The following is an 8,683-nucleotide window of genomic DNA, read 5'->3' on the forward strand; positions in this document are numbered from 1 at the left end:
ATCGCCTATTCGGGTTCCATCCGCAAGGAGATCCGGCCGGGGTGTCGCTTACGGCCCCAAACGATGTGTACAGGGTTCCCGAGCCCACCATCCGGGTGCCACTCGGTACACCGGGCCACGTGTGCCTAGTCTGTCCCAAGCCCACCCTGCCGGGTGCCACTTGGTAGAAAAATAGCACTACCTACAAACACCAGAAACTAGTTGCGACTCCTGGACAGAGACCAAGTTGGTTAATAAGTCGAGAGGGGTCGAGTTACCGGAACCCAATGTGTGGTAGTATCGAGTCATTGGACAACATACATAGAACTCAGTGCTTAAGGACGGTTCCAATGAGACAACCCACCATGTACTCCTACATGGCCTCTCACCGCTACCTTTACCAAATCGTGTTCACACACTTCACTCTCAGCATCAGAACATATCGTAACACTCCAATTCATTCCCACTCGACCCCACTTGAAAGAATCTCGTCCCGAGATTCAGGGGTCGACGGAAAGAAAGCGGGGTACTCCAGTCGAAGACGATCTTCTCGCTCCCAAGTAGCTTCTCTCTCGGAATGATGAGACCACTGAACTTTGAGAAACTTGATGTTCTGACGTCGGGTAACACGCTCTGCTTGATCAAGAATGCGAACCGGGTACTCTCGGTATGTGAGGTTATCTTGGAGATCAAGCGTTTCGTGGTCCACTCCACGGATAGGATCCGAGAAGCAACGCCTGAGTTGAGAGACGTGGAAGACATCATGAACTCGAGAAAGATGTAGGGGTAGTTCCAACTGGTAGGCAACCTCTCCTCGTTTAGCGAGAATACGAAAAGGACCAATGTAACGAGGAGCCAACTTGCCCTTGATACCGAAACGATGGGTACCCTTCAAAGGAGTAACCCGAAGGTAAGCTTGGTCGCCAATTTCATAAGTCATATCCTTATGATGACGATCATACTGGCTTTTCTGACGAGACTGGGCTGTTTTCAAATTCTCACGAATGATGCGAACTTGCTCTTCTGCCTCCTGGATCATATCCGGTCCAAAGAATTGTCTTTCACCGGTTTCTGACCAGTTCAAAGGTGTTCGACATCTTCGTCCATAGAGAACCTCAAAAGGAGCTTTCTTGAGGCTGGATTGGTAGCTATTGTTATAAGCAAACTCGGCAAAAGGAAGACATTTCTCCCAATCCATACCGAATGAGATAACGCAAGCTCTGAGCATGTCTTCGAGAATTTGATTGACCCGTTCCACCTGACCACTCGACTGAGGGTGGAAAGCGGTACTGAAGGAAAGATGGGTTCCCATGGCAGTTTGGAAACTCTCCCAGAAATGAGAAGTGAAAAGACTGCCACGGTCCGAATTGATCTCTAGTGGAACACCATGGAGTGACACTATTCGAGAAATATATAAGTCAGCAAGCTGACTAGCAGTGATACTCTCTCGAACAGGAAGGAAGTGAGCCACTTTGGAAAGACGATCAACGACTACGAAGATAGCGTTATTCCCTCTCTTGGTCCTGGGAAAGCCGGTGATGAAGTCCATACCAACTTTATCCCATTTCCATTCAGGAATAGCTAAAGGCTGAAGGGTGCCAGCAGGTCTTTGATGCTCTGCCTTAACGCGACGACATACATCACATTTAGCAATGAACTCAGCGATTTCTCTCTTCATCCTAGTCCACCAGAACCTCTGGCGTAGGTCCTGATACATCTTAGTGCTACCGGGATGAATTGTGAGAGGAGATTCATGCGCCTCCTTAAGAATCAACTGCCGAAGATGTTGCTTCTTGGGAACCACCAAGCGATTCTCAAAGAAAACAACACCGCGATCATCCCTAGAGAAACATCCACCAACTCCCTTCTTAATGTTCCTCTTGATCCGGGTAATCCCCGTATCATGTTTCTGGGCTTCGATGATAAGATCCACAAGGGTAGGTTTCGCCACCAAGGTAGAAAGGAATCCGCGAGGAGCAATGTGAAGGTTAAGCTTACAGAATTCCTCATGGAGAAGTGGTTGGCCTTGCTGCAACATGAGATTGTTGCAATAGGATTTACGGCTTAGAGCATCAGCCATGACATTGGCTTTGCCTGGGGTGTAGGTAATCCCTAGATCATAATCTGTGATTAACTCCAACCAACGTCTTTGCCTAAGGTTCAGATCCGGTTGGGTGAAGATATACTTGAGACTCTGGTGATCGGTGTAGATCTCGCAACGTTTACCAAGGAGGTAATGTCGCCAGGTCTTGAGTGCATAGACTACGGCTGCAAGCTCTAGATCATGTGTAGGATAATTCTCCTCATGTGGATGCAACTGTCGGGATGCATAGGCAATTACATGACGATCCTGCATAAGAATGCAACCTAGTCCCTGTCGTGAGGCGTCGCAGTAGATAATAAAGTCTTTAGTGAAATTCGGTGGCACAAGTATGGGAGCAGAAGTCAGGCGTCTTTTCAGTTCCTGAAAACTGTACTCACACTGTGGGGACCACTCAAACTTTTTATCTTTCTTGAGAAGTTCCGTGAGGGGTTTGGCTACTTTGGAGAAGTTTTCAACAAAGCGGCGACAATAACTGGCTAGCCCAAGGAAACTCCTAACTTGTTTAACAGTCTCAGGTGGAGTCCAATCGAGAACGGCTTGAACTCTCTCGGGATTGACAGCAATGCCCTTACCAGAGATTACGTGACCTAAGTAGGTCACTTCTGGCAACCAAAATTCACACTTGGAGAACTTGGCATAAAGGCGGTGTTCTCTGAGTTTTTCTAAAACAAGTCTAAGATGTTCGGCATGCTCTTCCTCGTTCTTCGAGTAAATAAGAATATCATCGAGGTAAACCACGACGAACTTATCTAAGTACTCCATGAAGATCGAGTTCATCAAGCGGGAGAATGTGGCTGGGGCGTTGGTTAGGCCAAAGGACATGACGGTGTACTCGTACTGGCCATAACGAGTGACAAAAGCTGTCTTGGGAATGTCCCCGCTTCTGATTTTGATTTGGTGGTATCCTAACCTTAAATCCATCTTGGAAAAGACTGAGGATCCAGCGAGCTGATCATACAGGTCGTTGATCCTGGGGAGCGGATACTTGTTCTTTATCGTGACCAAATTAACGGGACGATAATCAACGACCATCCGGTCCGTACCGTCTTTCTTCTTGACAAAGAGGACGGGGCAAGCCCAGGGAGAAGAACTAGGACGGATGAAACCCTTTTGCAAGGACTCATCGAGTTGTTTCTTAAGCTCGGCTAGTTCTAGGGGTGCCATCTTGTAAGGTCTCCGGGAGATTGGAGCTGTTCCTGGGATAAGATCTATGACGAACTCTACATCTCTGTCAGGTGGAACACCTGGCAGTTCCTCTGGAAAGACATCCGGAAAGTCGCGGACTACCGGGATATCTTCAAGGTCTGGAAGAGGGCTGGCATTAAGAGAATAGAGCTGACGCTTTGCAACTCTAGTAGAGACGGTGACTAACTTGCCAGATGGGTGTGTAAGCTGAACAGATCTTGTGTAGCAATCAATCTTGGCATGATGAGCTGTCATCCAGTCCATACCCAAGATGATGTTAATATCTGAGGACTTGAGGGCTACAAGTGATGCAAGGAATACAAGTCTATCAACAAGGATTTCATTACCATGGCTGATTCTGGTGGTCTGCCATCTAGACCCTGGGGTTTGGATTTCAAGCGGAGTTGGCATATCACAAAATGACATGTCGTGCAAACAAGCATAGCCTTTAGAAATGAAGGAGTGAGATGCCCCAGTATCAAATAGAACTGATGCTGGGTGACAATTGACAAGGAGTGTACCAAGAACGACATCCGGATCATCATGAGCGTCTTTAGCTGAGACGTGATGCACACGTCCACGTTCAGTGGAAACTGACTTGGCACTGATCATCTTGCATGATGGCTTAACGCAGCCAACAGTCTTCTCGGGCTGGGGTGGAGCATAACTAGTCTGAGAGCAGTCACGTGCATAGTGTCCTGGCTTCCCGCATGTGAAGCAAGTCCCTGAGGTTGGACGGGGACCCGCACTGACAAGCGGTCTACCAGTAGGCCTGGGTGGAACATACGACTGAGCTGGAGGAGGCACCACATGAGATGACCTCGGTGTATAACCGGAAGGAAGAGCGGAGTTTGGAACCCAAATCCGGCGTTTCTGGGAACTAGAGCCAGAGGGAGATCCCAAATCACGGGTGTGCTTACGAGACTCCTCGTAAGTAAGTAGAGCTGTCTCTGCATTGATGGCCTTGTTCACAAGGGCTTGGAATGTATCACAATGATGCAGGTGGAGATCACGACGCAACTTGGGGTTGAGATCCTTTCGGAACCTAGCCTGCTTCTTGGCGTCCGTGGACACTTCTTCTGTGGCATAACGGGCGAGGTTCTCAAACTCTCTGCTATAAGCATCAACAGACATCTTACTCTGGGTGAAACTACATAACTCTTCTCTCCTGCGATCAATGAGGGCCTGGGGAATGTGATGCTCGCGAAAAACCTCAGTGAAATCCTTCCAGGTAGGAATCTGGCCGGCTGGAAGCAAAGTCTCATAGTTCTGCCACCAAAGACTAGCAGGACCTTCCAGGTGGTATGTGGCATAAGTGACCTTGTCATCTTCAGCTACGCTCGCGGAACGCAGCTTATGGGTGATGCTACGGAGCCAGTCATCTGCATCGAGTGGCTCGATGGAATGATGAAAGGTAGGTGGGTGCAAGCGAATGAAATCATGAATGGTAGCAGACCCTTTGAACTGATGTGCGGTGTTCTCCTCGATACGTGCCAACAAACGGTTAGACTCACGCTTGTTCCTCTCCATCTCTAGCATGAACTCTGCCAGCGAAGGCTGGTCGGGAGGATTCTCATCCCTACCATCTCCATGGTTCCGGCTACGATTAAAAGAACTTGATGACATCCTGCGAAACGAAACCCAGGGATGCAATCAACATTAACTATAGACTATAGAATGTAGGACAAGGAATTAATATCACTCGAACTCCTTAGGAAAATTCCGGCAGCATAACGGCAGTAAAATGCTCAGAATGAGACATCCTACTAAAAATGGGGTGGTACAACAACTCAACATCACCACTCAAGGTTCTGGGATAGTACTAAACAGACTACACCGGAAGTACTCGAAACTGGGGTATGACTCTGATCAACCAGTCCTATGGAACTACGGAGTAGTAACACGTGATCCTGATAGACGGAAGAGAAAGCCTAGTTCCTTAACCCCGTCGGAAAGATAGGATGACTCAGATCAGAAGGCCATGAGGTAAAGGAGTAAAAAGAGCCTTACGTTCCATCCCACAATCAATTCCCTTATATAACTAAAGAATTTCTAGACTCAACTTCGACCAGTTTGGCTTGGTAAACCTACAGGCAGTCAGGCTCTGATACCAACGCTGTCAGGACCCCGACTCGATGCCACATCGATCTAGCATGTAACACCTCATATCGCTTTGCGGCCTCACGCACGGTATCCCCACGGGTGGCACCTTACCTTTGCCCGGGACCGTTTGCGCATTTTGGCACACGTATATGATGGTGTCGCTAGCATCCATATGATAAAGAGCCCGGGCTGACATGGCTAGTCGTAAACCCAAAGTGGCACTAACTTACAGGGACAGGCATCCATGACCCAGCATCGAACGTGTCGGTCATCAGCGAGTGAATCCAGGCTGTAGCACTGGGCTAACAGGACTCCGGTGAACCGGGCTGTAGCGGGCTAGCAGGACTCCGGTATTCATCGCGTGACATTTCCCCGAAGGGACAGACACAGGATCGAAGAAGGACACATGCCGGCCTGCCTAAGTGTTCCGGAGCAGTAGCAAGCTACCAGGGCTCAGTGGAAGCACTAGGAGACATTTCCCGGTAAGAGAGGCTACTAAGAATAAACAACTAGGTAGTCAGATCCCACACATAACAATACACATTACACGTACGCATAACATGCAAGTATGTGCTGTACAACATGGCATCACAGCATAACTCAACAACTCAAATAGATAAAGGCTCAGAAGAGCCATCACAGCATTATTACAAACAGGGGTCACATGACCCAACAGTCAGAGCAATCAAGCAACTAGCGGAAGCATTACATGTCTGAGTACAGACATCTATAAATGAAAAAGGCTGAACGCCTGACTATCTACAACGTCTGATCAAGATCATATCTGAGGTACTAGCTACTAGTCGAAGTCCACGAGAACACTAGTAAGACCGAAGTCTCAGCTGCAAAAACATAAATAAAGCAACATGAGTACAAAGGTACTCAGCAAGACTTACATCAGATCCTATCGTACATGCATTTGTATCAAGAGGGTAATGTGGGGTTTAGTTGCAGCAAGCCAGCTTTGACTCTGTGGCTATCCTATTCTACGACTACCAGAAACTCTGGAGGTGAAACAACGTACACGAGTCCACTAATCACCACACAATACACTACTATGGATTCGTCCCCGTCTCCCTACGAGAAGGCCATCCATAGCACTCACACTTGTCTTGAGCATTTTATAGTATCCACTTCAAGTTGTCTATGTACCATGTAAGCATCCAAGAAGTCCATAACCGCGGACCCGGCTATTCGAATAGATCATGTTAACCCTGCAGGGGTGTACTTATTCACACACGCTCTCGCCACTTACCGCCATGTACACGTCATGTATCTCGGCAACCTTCAAGCGGAAGCCTGGCGAGGGTGTCGGCCACGACCTGACTAACCACACAAGACTCTAGTCCAGGTTTATCGCCTATTCGGGTTCCATCCGCAAGGAGATCCGGCCGGGGTGTCACTTACGGCCCCAAACGATGTGTACAGGGTTCCCGAGCCCACCATCCGGGTGCCACTCGGTACACCAGGCCACGTGTGCCTAGTCTGTCCCAAGCCCACCCTGCCGGGTGCCACTTGGTAGAAAAATAGCACTACCTACAAACACCAGAAACTAGTTGCGACTCCTGGACAGAGATCAAGTTGGCTAATAAGTCGAGAGGGGCACTTAAGCATTCCAATGTGTGGTAGTATCGAGTCATTGGACAACATACATAGAACTCAGTGCTTAAGGACGGTTCCAATGAGACAACCCACCATGTACTCCTACATGGCCTCTCACCGCTACCTTTACCAAATCGTGTTCACACACTTCACTCTCAGCATCAGAACATATCGTGACACTCCAATTCATTCCCAATGAACCAGACCTGACACAACTCTAAGCAATAGCAGGCATAGCATGGTAGGAACACATCAGTGGCTTCAATCAACTCCTACACATGCTAGTGGGTTTCAACTATTTACTGTGGCAATGACAGGTCATGCAGAGGAATGGGTTCAACTACCGCAGCACAAAGTAGCAGATGAACCGTTGTTGTCCTAATGCAATAACTGAGAGCAGGAGCGAGAGAGTAGGGTTTTATCGAAATGAACAAGGGGGTTTGCTTGCCTGGTAAAACAACAAGGGAGGCACTGCTTCACAGACAGGTACTCTGGAACGTCTCCGGAGCAGGACCTATCGAGAAGGAACGGTGCCGGCAATCAAAACACAATCATATGCAACAATATGATGCATGAACATGGCATGTAGATGTGATGCTGTTTGAGCTAATGCATCTAGTAAACATTTGGTTTGAAGTCCATTTGAACCAAAGGTTCAAATGCATTTCTAAATTAAGTCTCTTATATATGCCCTAATGTGTTTTCCCATATTCAGCATGTATAAGTTGGTTTTTCATGCATGAAACTAGTACAGATGGAAAGATTGCATTTTTCTGATAATTTTTCATATATAAATTATTTCAATCAGAGCTACGGTTGAATTTCTATGAATTTTTGAAGTTTAAATCAATTTCTGGAATTTTGTGATTAAATTTAAATCCAGAAATTATATACTGCGCCAGCATGACGTCAGCATGACGTCAGCGGGTCAACGCGGCTGTCCAGGGTCAAACCTGACGTGTGGGATCCACACGTCAGTGACACTGGGGTTAACCCCGAGTCAAACCCCGGGCTGATTAGCTTTGACTAATCCCTGGTCCCACTGGTCAGCGTCAGTAGGTGGGGATTAGTGCCTAATTGGCAAAACCACGTCAGCCCGCCGGAGTTCTGGCCGGCGGCGACCATTAGCGCGGCGGCGACTCGCCGGACTTGCGCTACAGGCGGCGTTTGGTCGCGCGAAGACCACCGGGGCGTAGCCCGTCGTCATCCGCAACCAGGGGAGCTGATGGGGGGCTGCGGGGGCACCGGAGCTCACCGGAGCGAAGCTCGGGGCGGCCGCCGGAGTTCGGCTGTGTTCGGGGGCGCGGCTGCAGCGTGCAAACGCACGAACTAAAGCGCTAGCGGGGCACTACGAGGTGCGGCGAGAGTGCTAGGTGCACTGGCGTGGCCAAAAGGTCGCCGGAGCAACGCCGGCGACAAGCTCGAGCGGAGGCGAGCTTCGGCCATGGCGGAGCTAAGGCCTAGACGGGGCAAACGGACACGGGGAGGAGGGGGTTCGGTGCGGGGGCTCACCGCGGAACTAGCGAGCGCGAGGGCGAGGTCGGGGATGCCCGGTAGCTCCCGAATCGCCAGCGAGGATCCACGGCGGCCGGAGTCGAATTTGGCGACGGCGACGGCTCCACGGGGCACTCCGGCTTGCGTGGCTCGGCGAGGAGGTAGCTGGCGACGAGGCGGAGCTCCTGGGGACGACGGGGAGGCGAGGGAGAGGCG

This window comes from Triticum dicoccoides, chromosome 2B (assembly GCF_002162155.2).
Source record: "Triticum dicoccoides isolate Atlit2015 ecotype Zavitan chromosome 2B, WEW_v2.0, whole genome shotgun sequence".
Lineage (NCBI taxonomy): Eukaryota > Viridiplantae > Streptophyta > Magnoliopsida > Poales > Poaceae > Triticum > Triticum dicoccoides.